Below are 7726 nucleotides of genomic sequence, written 5' to 3' on the forward strand. Positions count from 1 at the left end.
CCCATACTGCCGTAGCCCGGCCGATAGCCCTCCCGGACATTATTGTGATGAGGTACGCTATCTTAGAGTGGTCCGAGGGGAAGGAGGAGGGCTGCAGCTCGATGATGAGGTAACACTGAGCAAGAAACGCCCGACCGGTGCCTGACTCTCCACCGAAGCATTCCGAGGGAGGCAAGCAGGGTTCCCGGAGTGGCCGGGGAGGTGGCACTGCTAACATCCGGGTTACTGACGGGGTGGGAGGTTACCGCCGTGGTAGGCTGCCTAAAAGACAACCCGCAGAATTGCTGCAGCAATGTGTTCAACGTTACCGCCTTCCATAAGATCACGAAGCAACTCCTCGTGTCATCCAATGGTTGATTATTGCGTTGCGGAGCTGGTCCAAGTCTGCTGGGTCAGTCATGGCCAGTTCGTACTATCACATTTTAGGGAAGACCCAGATGCAGAGAGTGTCAATGTAACACAAGTTTATTACCAGAACAGGGGGCAGGCAAAACGACAGGTCAAAGGCAGGCAGAGGTCGGTAATCCAGATCAGAGTCCAAAAGATACAGAACGGCAGGCAGTCTCAGGGCATGCAGAAGTGAATAATCCAGTGTGATGTAACAAGGTACAGAATGGCAGTCAGGATCAGTGCAGGCAGAATGGTCAAAACCCGGAAAACTAGAAAACAGGAACAGACAGGAGCAAGTGGGAAAACGCTGGTTGGCTTGACAAACAAAATTAACTGACAACAGACAAACAGAGAACAAAGCTATAAATACACAGGGGATAATGGGGAAGATCGGCGACACCTGGAGGGGGGTGGAGACAAGCACAAAGACAGGTGTTACAGATCAGGCAAAAACAATTTCATAGTTTTGATGTCTCCACTATTATTCTAGAATTCCAAGATGGCGTAGCAGTCAGACGTGTGTTGTGTCTTGTTCTTTGTAAATATTGTGTTTTTTTTGCATATATTTTGAATATATTTTAAGCTCACTTTCCATCTACGGACTGAATATACTCCTGCAACCCGCCTCACCCAATGTGGTATGAATCTGCTATTTTTATACTTTAGAAGCGAAACCCCCATCAGAAGCTAGCCAGCTAACTAGCTACTAGCTGGTAGTCAGTTAGCCACTGTTAGCGGTCTTCACCGTTAACTCGGACATCAGCCAGCCTCAGCTCGATGTCTGCACAGTGCGATATAAACCCAAAGCATATCGGACTGCTTTTTCTCTACTACATCTCCAGATTCCTACCGCAAGCCCTGAACCTTTACACTGGATCATCGTAGCTAGCTAGCCACAATCCGAGTGGCTACTCCTGGCTAACGTCTCTGTCCTGAAGCAAGCACGAGTTAGCCTTGAGCTAGCCTCGAGCTAGGCCCATTTCCCGGCTAGCCAAAGAGGTCCACCAGCAAATTCTTGGGCTACAATACCTCTTGTCAATTGGCCTGGATCCTTTACTGCCAACACGGAGCCCCGCCGATCCATCACGACTGGTCTGCCGACGTAATCGTCCGAGGTGGTTTCAACAGGTTCTTCCATTGCAACATCGACGGAGGCCCATCTGCTAGCCCCGGCCTACTAGCTGTCTGAATCGCCGTGTCTCCAGCTCGCCTAGCGTAGTAGCGACTTCTGAATCGGCTCCCTGACTCATCTAATGCTACTCATTGGACCCTGCAGCCCCCAGCACCACTCCCGTTCCCCAGGCGCTTTCATTTTTTGACTTATGTAACCGTAAATGCCTTGGTTTCATGCATGTTAACATTAGAAGCCAACTCCCTAAATTTGTTTAATTCACTGCTTTAGCACACTCCGCCAACCCTGATGTCCTAGCAGTGTCTGAATCCTGGCTTAGGAAGGCCACCAAAAATCCTGAAATTTCCATCCCCAACTACAACAATTTCTGACAAGATAGAACTACCAAAGAGGGCGGAGTTGCAAACTACTGCAGAGATAGCCTGCAAAGTTCTGTCATACTATCCAGGTCTGTGCCCAAACAATTCAAACTTCTACTTTTAAATATCCACCTTTCCAGAAACAGGTCTGTCACCATTGCAGCTTGTTATAGACCCCCCTCAGCCCCCAGCTGTGCCCTGGACACCACATGTGAATTGATTGCCCCCCATCTATCTTCAGAGTTCGTATTGTTAGGTGACCTAAACTGGGAGATGCTTAACACCCCAGCCATCCTACAATCTAAGATACAGTGCCTTGCGAAAGTATTCGGCCCCCTTGAACTTTGCGACCTTTTGCCACATTTCAGGCTTCAAACATAAAGATATAAAACTGTATTTTTTTGTGAAGAATCAACAACAAGTGGGACACAATCATGAAGTGGAACGACATTTATTGGATATTTCTAACTTTTTTAACAAATCAAAAACTGAAAAATTGGGCGTGCAAAATTATTCAGCCCCCTTAAGTTAATACTTTGTAGCGCCACCTTTTGCTGCGATTACAGCTGTAAGTCGCTTGGGGTATGTCTATCAGTTTTGCACATCGAGAGACTGAAATGTTTCCCATTCCTCCTTGCAAAACAGCTCGAGCTCAGTGAGGTTGGATGGAGAGCATTTGTGAACAGTAGTTTTCAGTTCTTTCCACAGATTCTCAATTGGATTCAGGTCTGGACTTTAACTTGGCCATTCTAACACCTGGATATGTTTATTTTTTAACCATTCCATTGTAGATTTTGCTTTATGTTTTGGATCATTGTCTTGTTGGAAGACAAATCTCCATCCCAGTCTCAGGTCTTTTGCAGACTCCATCAGGTTTTCTTCCAGAATGGTCCTGTATTTGGCTCCATCCATCTTCCCATCAATTTTAACCATCTTCCCTGTCCCTGCTGAAAAAAAGCAGGCCCAAACCATGATGCTGCCACCACCATGTTTGACAGTGGGGATGGTTTGTTCAGAGTGTTGAGCTGTGTTGCTTTTACGCCAAACATAACGTAATCCAAAATTAAATCTAGAATCTGCTTCCTGTTTCGTAACAAAGCCTCCTTCATTCATGCTGCCAAACATACCCTCGTAAAACTGACTATCCTATTGATCCTTGACTACGGCGATGTCATTTACAAAATACCCTCCATCACTCTACTCAGCAAACTGGATGTAATCTAATCACAGTGCCATCCGTTTTGTCACCAAAGTCCCATACACTACCCACCACTGCGACCTGTATGCTCTCGTTGGTTGGCCCTTGCTACATATTCGTTGCGAAACCCACTGGCTCCAGGTCATCTATAAGTCTTTGCTAGGTAAAGCCCTCCCTTATCTCAGCTCACTGGTCACCATAGCAACACCCACCCCGTAGCACACGCTTCAGCAGATATATTTCACTGGTCATCCCCAAAGCCAACACTTACTTTGGCCGCCTTTCCTTCCAGTTCTCTGCTGCCAATGACTGGAACGAATTGCAAAAATCATTGAAGCTGGAGACTTATATCTCCCTCTCTAACTTTAAGCAACTACCTCATCCTCATATTGTTATTTATCTTCTTGCTCTTTTGCACCCCAGTATCTCTACTTGCATATCATCATCTGCACATCTATCACTTCAATGTTAATGCTAAATTGTAATTATTTCACCTCCATGTCCTATTTATTGCCTTACCTCCCTACTCTTCTACATTTGCACACACAGTACATATACTTTTTCTATTGTGTTATTGACTGTACGTTTGTTTAAAAACAACAACTCTGTGTTGTTGTTTTTGTCGCACTGCTTTGCTTTATCTAGGCCAGGTCGCAGTTGTAAATGGCCTACCTGGTTAAATAAAGGTGAAATAAAAAAATAAAACAATTCTACGGTGTATAAAAATAAAGACGAACCCTTTAATGAGTAGGTGTGTCCAAACTTCTGACTGGTACTGTATGTCAAACACCAATCATAACTATTTCTATATCAAAATGACACTGCCTTGATACATGCTATTCAGTGACACAAGATGTCATGACATCTTTCGCACATTTAGTATCTTGTTTTCTCATATCATCACATCTTGTCCCGATATGAGGGAAACAGAGGGTCAATATTTCTGTAGAGAAATAGTACCACTTAGTGGTGAGTATTTAAAAGTGCTCCTAAGATTTTTTTTCTTAGTCTCCCATCTCGGCCAACAGGAGAAGAAAGACAGGCTGGGAATCGTTTCGGCACTGCAGAAATACATTGTTATTGCACAATACTCAAATGTATTTAATGTCAAATTATTAATTTAACTGAGTGAAATAAATATGTTATTTGAGGAAGGTACATTATTGCATCTGTGTAATCTGGTTAACATCTTAAGCTGCTAAATTGGTCTCATTCCAAATGCTCCACTTGCTCTCCATATTGGAGGTGGACAGGCCAAAATGTCCATTTATCCTCACTGTGATGATCCGGTTTACACTAATGAGCCGTGCCCCAGTCATGTTATCTCCACTCTGCTCTACAGACATCCAGTCCTCACAGTCAACTCCAATAGGATTCTTTGTGTGGCAGAAAATGTGTCACCGACAACCACTCTCTTTTCTCCTTTCAGCCATAGTTTTCAATAGGAAGCCAGTCCCCTTAGGGGCCTATGGAGTGTAAGACCTAAGATATTGGCAGCAGGGAGCAAAGGAAGGCATTAACACCAGATGACGCTGTCAGTCTGTCCTCAAAGAAGTGTCCATGATTATCACCTGATGAAAGGCCTGTGGATGGTCAATGATCGCTGTCAGGCCATCATAAAGCAGTGGTTGTCTGTAGAATACAGCTGGCAGAAGAAGGACATCACAGACACACAGGATGAGAGAACAAAACAGACACAAATTTGCTAATAAATTCACAATTATTCACTTATGAGGAAATGAATTTCTTTCAGAGAGCACAGATATTTGTCGTATTGCTCAGGCAACGTTACGTAAATAACTTTGGGGCATTGTCCGTTTTTGTAACCAGTCAATGGAGGCATTGAGGGTATGGTCGTTGCCAATGCGTTGTTGCTCACATGATGTGTGTCTGCTGGACCAATTACATCACGATGTGTGTCTGCTGGACCAATTACATCATCCACTGGCCCCTCAGAGAGCTGTATTGACTGAGAACCTGTTGTCAGGGAACAAAACAGAGAATGAATTTGATTGGCCCGAGATAGAAATGGAATGGGGCTTGTGGTTTGGATAGCGATGGTTGTGAAACCGCAAATTTTACAAAGCAAGTATCTGTCATTGTCACCATTGAGCTCAAAGAGACTTGACGGTCCATTTCACATGCATATGATGGTCAACTAGTGTGGTCTTGTCATTCATTCTCTGAGCCTGGTATGACTGGTTGTGACTGGGTATGACTGGCTGGTGTGTTGCTCGCCTCAAGTGATTTATATCAGACATTTACACCATCAACACAATAAACGCTGTTGTTTAACATGAGTTGATGACCTCAGCTATAAGCCTCGTCTGTCTCTTCAACTGTCTGTGCTGTATTGGGATGCATGGTGCAGATTGTCATCCGCAATAAGAATGTGAGGTGGAGTTAATAACTGGTTTGCAGTTATAACATAATGTTGTGAGAATTATTCTCTATAAAACATTTCTGGAATTGCAAAATACACAGGAATCTGGCCCAAATCATAAATTCATGACATACAGTACTCTATTAATGTGGACTCCTGATAGAGGGCTTGCACCAAGATAGAAATGTCAAATTAGTTGTCTATTCGTCTAACCTTTTTGTGGGAAACAGGCAGTTCAGTAAACAATACAATGGAACAACAGATAATTATATATTTTGTTTGATTATGCAAAATGTATTTGACAGAGAACATTTTCAGCTTGTGATAGCAGAGGGCAGTATTGAAAATATGTCTGACTCATACTGACTCATACTAGTTGTCATGACTGTCCTGATCAGATCAGGTTACAGGAGACCACAACCCTACAGATTATCTCTCAACCCCAACAGAGGAGGAGAGATCTAGGGGTCTGAAGATGTGGTGGTTTTATGACCCCTCACGCCCCTGGTGAATCTCAGGCCACAGACAAATTCCTTTGTCCTGTTACTATGAAGAACCAGCCTCAGAACATTAAACATGAAATAAAGGGACTTTGGAACACTGGTTTCCGTCAGCCACAATGGTGGTCATGACGATAGATGGAATATGAAAATGTCATTAAAGGTTAATAGATGACATTATTACAAAAACATTGTAACGTGAAGAGTTTTCCTTGTATATGTTTGATGTTTATACATTGTACGTTGTGTGGAAAATGTCCAAATCAAAGGGAATGTTTTGGTAAAGATTAAATGTTAAGTTAGTTGTCTAAAATGTGGATTGGATTTGAATCAAATCTAGACCTTGCCTCATTAATCCTGAAGCTAGGGGGCACTATTTTTATGTTTGGAAAAATAACATTCCCAAAGTAAACGGCCTATTACTCAGGACCAGATGCTAGAATATGCATATAATGGACAGATTAGGATAGAAAACTCTAAAGTTTCCAAAACTGTCAAAATATTGTCTGTGAGTGTAACAGAACTGATATTGCAGGCGAAACCCTGAGAAATCTAACCAGGAAGTGGCTTCTATTTTGAAAACTCCATGTTCTATAGCCTCCAATTGCTCCATTTAAAGGGATATCAACCAGATTCCTTTTCCTGTCGCTTCCTCAATGTGTCAGTCTTCAGACATAGTTTCAGGCTTTTATTTTGAAAAATGAGCCAGAAAGATAACATCGCATCAGGTGGTCACATGAGTTTTGCTCACACAACAGAGTTCGGACAGCCATTTCCTTTCCCTCTCCTACTGAACAAGACCATTGCGGTTGATATATTATCGATTATACACTGCTCAAAAAAATAAAGGGAACACTAAAATAACACATCCTAGATCTGAATGAATGAAATATTTTTATTAACTACTTTTTTCTTTACATAGTTGAATGTGCTGACAACAAAATCACACAAAAATGATCAATGGAAATCAAATTTATCAACCCATGGAGGTCTGGATTTGGAGTCACACTCAAAATTAAAGTGGAAAACCACACTACAGGCTGATCCAACTTTGATGTAATGTCCTTAAAACAAGTCAAAATGACGCTCAGTAGTCTGTGGCCTCCACGTGCCTGTATGACCTCCCTACAATGCCTGAGCATGCTCCTGATGAGGTGGCAGATGGTCTCCTGAGGGATCTCCTCCTAGACCTGGACTAAAGCATCCGCCAACTCCTGGACAGTCTATTGGTGGATGGAGCGAGACATGATGTCCCAGATGTGCTCAATTGGATTCAGGTCTGGGGAACGGGCGGGACAGTCCATAGCATCAATGCCTTTCTCTTGCAGGAACTGCTGACACACTCCAGCCACATGAGGTCGAGCATTGTCTTGCATTAGGAGGAACCCAGGGCCAACCGCACCAGCATATGGTCTCACAAGGGGTCTGAGGATCTCATCTCGGTACCTAATGGCAGTCAGGCTACCTCTGGCGAGCACATGGAGGGCTGTGCGGCCCCCCAAAGAAATGCCACCCCACACCATGACGGACCCACCGCCAAACCGGTCATGCTGGAGGATGTTGCAGGCAGCAGAACGTTCTCCACGGCGTCTCCAGACTCTGTCACGTCTGTCTCATGCTCAGTGTGAACCTGCTTTCATCTGTGAAGAGCACAGGGCACCAGTGGCGAATTTTCCAATCTTGGTGTTCTCTGGCAAATGCCAAACGTCCTGCACGGTGTTGGGCTGTAAGCACAACCCCCACCTGTGGACGTCGGGCCCTCAT

At 43.9% G+C, this 7726-nt stretch overlaps 1 long non-coding RNA gene across 1 annotated transcript; it reads right to left on the reverse strand.

The window, feature by feature from the left end:
* Nucleotides 1-4267: 4267 nt before the first annotated feature.
* Nucleotides 4268-5051, reverse strand: LOC118394317 (uncharacterized). Its single transcript, XR_004827735.2, has 3 exons — nucleotides 4959-5051; nucleotides 4651-4724; nucleotides 4268-4561 (listed from the first exon to the last, which is right to left on the reverse strand). It is a non-coding gene; the product is annotated as an uncharacterized LOC118394317 (long non-coding RNA).
* Nucleotides 5052-7726: the final 2675 nt, after the last annotated feature.

This window comes from Oncorhynchus keta, chromosome 14 (genome assembly GCF_023373465.1).
Source record: "Oncorhynchus keta strain PuntledgeMale-10-30-2019 chromosome 14, Oket_V2, whole genome shotgun sequence".
Taxonomy (NCBI): domain Eukaryota; kingdom Metazoa; phylum Chordata; class Actinopteri; order Salmoniformes; family Salmonidae; genus Oncorhynchus; species Oncorhynchus keta.